Below are 5,172 nucleotides of genomic sequence, written 5' to 3'. Positions count from 1 at the left end.
GTGGCCTGAGTGAACAGGACAGACTTTGCCTGGCCCCCAGCAATAAAGCTGTCATGTAGATGTCGCTTTCTCCAGCCCCAACTCTGATACAGGTTCCACTGGTCTTTGCACTTTTGCATGATCTGACCTGAAATTCTGGGTGTTGACATATGCCTTCTCTCTCTTGGGGAGGACGTGCTTGATGAGTCCCTCTCTCTGTCCGGACTGCGTATGTGTGGAAGGCACAAAGAGCTGGCGCATAGTGTGGGTCATTGGGGTTGCTTCTTTTTTTTTAAAAAAAAAATATTTTTATTACATTTTTTCCAGATAGAAATAAACAGCACAGAAAAACAAAGAAAACAAGAAAAGAAAAGAAAAAAAGACTAATTTTTCCCAAAGCTTATTTCAATCTTCCAACGGACTTCCCCACATCTCCCGCACAATGCAATCTTTATAATAAATTTGTCAGCAAATTATAACCTTGTTTTATGTGTTTCTTTTGTACTTTCAATTGCATTTTAAGTTTAAATTACTTATTATCCAATTACTCTATAAACACATATATTATCCTTTTTAAACATTTAAACATTGGTTCTTTCATTAATATTATCTAATTTCATATATATTCCACTCTCATTGCTGGAGCTAACCTTCCAAGTCATGCGAAGTCCTATAATTCATATAACTTATAAAATTTTTGCAAATAGTCCTTAAATTTTTTTCAGTCCTCCTCCATTGCTTCTTCTCCCAAATCTCGAATCCTGGCAGTCATCTCGGCCAGCTCCATGTAGTCCATCAGTTGCGTTTGCCACTCTTCCAGTGTGGGCAAATCTTGAGTCTTCCAGTATTTAGCGATAAGAATTCTTGCTGCTGTGGTTGCATACATAAAAAACGTTCTATCCTTCTTTAACACCTTTTGGCCGACAATGCCCAAGAGGAAGGCCTCCGGTTTCTTAGGAAAGGTGTACTTAAACACCTTTTTTAACTCATTGTAGATCATTTCCCAGAAGGCCTTCACTCTTGGACAAGTCCACCAAAGGTGAAAGAATGTCCCTTCAGCCTCCTTACACTTCCAACATTTATTATCAGACAAATGGTATATCTTAGCAAGCTTGACTGGGGTCATGTACCACCTGTATATCATTTTCATAATGTTTTCTTTCAGGGCATTACATGCCGTAAATTTCATACCAGTGGTCCATAACCTTTCCCAGTCTTCAAACATAATGTTGTACCCAATGTCTTGAGCCCATTTTATCATGGCTGATTTAACTGTCTCATCCTGAGTGTTCCATTTAAGCAGCAAGTTATACATTCTCGATAATACCTTGGTCTTTGGTTCTAACAGCTCTGTCTCAAGTTTCGATTTTTCCACCTGGAATCCTGTTTTTTTATCCAACTTAAAAACCTCATTAATTTGGGCATAATGAAACCAATCTTGCACCTTATCCTTTAATTTTTCATAGCTCTGCAATCTCCAATTATCTCCTATATTTTCTATTATTTCCCAATATTTTGGCCAGCCGGCCTCCATATTGGGTTTTTTCCGGGCCTTGGCCTCAACTGGCGATAGCCACCTCGGAGTCTTACTTTCAAGTAAGTCTTTATACTTTGTCCAGACCATAAATATTGCTTTCCTGACAATATGGTTTTTAAACATTTTGTGTGTTTTTACCTTGTCATACCACAAAAATGCATGCCATCCTAACGAATTATTAAAACCTTCCAGATCTAGGACATCAGTGTTCTCTAGCAAAATCCAATCTTTCATCCAGCAGAAGGCTGCAGCTTCGTAATATAACCTTAAGTCTGGCAGGGCAAACCCCCCTCTTTCTTTTGCATCAGTTAGTATTTTAAACTTTATTCGGGGCTTTTTGCCCTGCCAGACAAACTTTGAAATATCCTTCTGCCACTTTCCAAAACATTCCACTCTGTCCACGATCTGCAAGGTTTGAAACAAAAACAACATTTTTGGCAGAACGTTCATCTTTATAGCTGCAATTCGGCCTAACAAGGAAAGTTTCAGTCTTGACCAAATTTCTAGGTCTTTTTTAAATTCTGACCAACATTTTTCATAGTTGTCTTTAAATAAATTCAAATTTTTGGAAGACAAGTTGACCCCCAGGTATTTCACTTTTTTAACCACATTTAATTCTGTTTCCCTCTGAAACCCATCTGTTTCTGAAGATGTTAAATTCTTTCCCAGTACCTTAGTTTTTTGTTTCTTCAACTTAAATCCCGCCACCCGACCAAATTCTTGAATCAGTTCTAAAACTCTTTTTGTACTAGATTCTGGCTCCTGTAATGTTAAAACCAAGTCATCTGCAAAAGCTTTCAATTTATATTGTTTCGCTCCGACCCGTATTCCTTGTACCTGCAGGTCCTTCCTAATCATGTTCAGCAACACCTCCAGGACTGAGATAAATAATAAAGGGGAAAGGGGGCACCCCTGCCGTGTTCCTTTTTCAATATGAAACTCTTCTGTCACCACATTGTTCACTATCAACTTAGCTTTTTGTTCTGAATAAATTGCTTCTATGCTATTTTCAAACCCCCGTCCCACTCCCATCCCTTCCAAGTTTTTCTTCATAAACTTCCAAGAAATGTTGTCAAAGGCCTTCTCTGCATCAATAAAAATTAACACTGCTTTAGTGTTAATATTTGTTTGTAAAAGTTCCAGAATATCGATAATATTCCTAGTGTTGTCAAACAAATGCCTGCCTGGGAGAAGGCCTGCTTGGTCTTTATGAATTACTTCATTTAGTACCTTTTTCAATCTACTTGCCAAAATGTCTGCAAATATTTTGTAATCCACATTTAGGAGTGAGATGGGACGGTAGTTCTTAAGTTGAGTCTTTTCAGTTTCCACTTTAGGTATCAATGTGATGAATGCTTCTTTCCACGTTTCTGGTGCCCTCCCTCCCCCCATAATCTGGTTGCAAACCTCCATTAATGGTTGTATCAAGTAATCTTTTAGCGTCCTATAGTACTTGGAGGTAAGTCCATCGTGGCCTGGAGATTTGCCTAACTGCATGTTCTGGATGGCATCCTCGATTTCCTGTTGTGTTATTTTGTAATTCAAGATTGATCTCTTCTCCTGAGGCAGTTCTGGTAGGCCATTGTCTTTCAAAAACTGATCCATCTCAGACACTTCCTCGGGCCCTTGGGTATACAATTTTTTGAAGTACTTCTGGAAACACTTTCTAATTTCTCCCGGTTTCTGAATGTTTTTCCCTTCAACCTCTAGGTTGGTAACATAATTTAATTTTTGTCTTTTTTTCAACTGCCATGCTAGCAGTTTTCCACATTTGTTCGCAGATTCAAAAGATCTTTGTTTCATTTGTTTAATTTTCCATTCCACTTCTTGGTTTATCAGTTTCGTATATTGTGACTGGTGGAATTTAATTTCTCTTAAAATCTCTTTTGATTTTGGTTTAGATCTTAACTTTTTCTCTCCATCTCTTATCTTCTCTAATATCTTATCCTTTTTTCCATTCCAAAGTTTTTTCTTAATCGTGTTCTGTTGTATCAGAAACCCTCTCATTACAGCTTTACTTGCGTCCCAGATTGTTCTTTTTTCCACCGAAGTATTCAAATTGATTTCGAAATAATCCTTTAAAGCTTTTTGGGCCTTCTTTACAATCTCTTGATCTCTTAACAGGTTGTCATTCATTTTCCATCTGAAGGAACCGGCTGGAATAAATCTCACTTCCATTTTCAAAGCGTTATGGTCGGAGCAGGTCTTTGGGCAGATTTCCACTCTTGTAGTCTTAGGTGCCAGCCCTCTAGTTGTCCAAATTTGGTCGATTCTTGTCCATGACAGGTGGGCCTCAGAGAAAAAAGTTCCTTCTTTACCTAGGGGGTTTCTTGTCCTCCATATATCAATCAAGTCCATATTGTCAGTTAGTTCAAAAAAAGTTTTTGGTAGTCTGCCATCCTTGGTTAAATTTTGATTCTGTGACTTATCCATGTAAGTAGAGACCATTGGGGTTGCTTCTTGCTCATGCTCTCCTTGTCACGGATACGCCTCAGGGAGATGAGAACAGAACTCAAGTAGTCCTTAAAAGCAAGGAGGCGGGAGGGCACAGTACACCTCTAAGGCAACTTACAGCCTGCTTGGTGGCAGCGTTGGGGGTGGAGGCTCCCGGCGGGCACTCATTTGCTGATTCTGCAGGTTTCTTTCCTTCTCCATGAAGTTATCCTAGAATCCCAGAATTCCGGAGAGAGGAAAAGACTTCTGAGGTTAGAGAGCCTTCAGAACCGTTTGGGGACGTTTCGGGAAAGGAACTTAGAAAATACTTAACTGCAGGAAAATGTTCCTGCCTCCCCACAGCACCACATTTGTCGGACAATTGCCTCTCAGCTTATGCATGTTTAGGAAGGATTGTGGAGGCAACACGTCCTCCCCTCAAGGCCTTTTCCTCTACAGGAGGTAGACTGGTCTTCTCCAAACCTCTGGCCACTGCTGAGTTTTCCAAACTTTCTGGTATATTGCGTGGAGCACCTTAACAGCATCATCTTTAACAAAATTTAATAGTTCAGCTGGAATATCATCACTTCCACTGGCCTTGTTATTAGCAGTGCTTTCTAAGGCCCATTTGACTTCACTCTCCAGGATGTCTGGCTCAAGGTCAGCAGCCACACTACCTGGGGTGTATGAGACATCCATATCTTTCTGGTATAATTCCTCTGTGTATTCCTGCCACCTCTTCTTGACGTCTTCTGCTTCTGTTAGGTCCTTTCCACCTTTGTCCTTTATTATGGTACTCTTTGTATGAAATGTTCCTTTCATAGCTCCAGTTTTCTTGAACAGATCTCTGGTTCTTCCCATTCTGTTGTTTTCCTCTATTTCTTTGCATTGCTCGTTTAAGAAGGCCCTCTTTTCTCTCCTTGCTATTTTTTGGAAATCTGCATTCAATTTCCTGTATCTTTCACTATCTCCCTCACATTTTGCTTGCCTTCTCCAAGTCCACCTTTCCTTTTGAAGCAAAATGTCATTGAAATGGGGGAGAAATGCCCTGCATGAAGTCTTGGGTTTGCAATTTGGAGAGAGGGAAGACTGTCTGCAGTGCTGGGGAGCGGGCAGGCTGGCGAGGCCCCCTAGATCTAGAGGCCCTAGGCTTCAGCCTGCTTAGCCTATACATAAATCCGGCCCTGCCTATGTCACAGTGAGCACAGGCCCATGGATCACGT

The sequence above is a fragment of the Podarcis bocagei genome (genome assembly GCF_964188305.1).
Source record: "Podarcis bocagei genome assembly, chromosome: W".
NCBI lineage: Eukaryota > Metazoa > Chordata > Lepidosauria > Squamata > Lacertidae > Podarcis > Podarcis bocagei.
Note: the sequence above shows the minus strand (reverse complement) of the source record.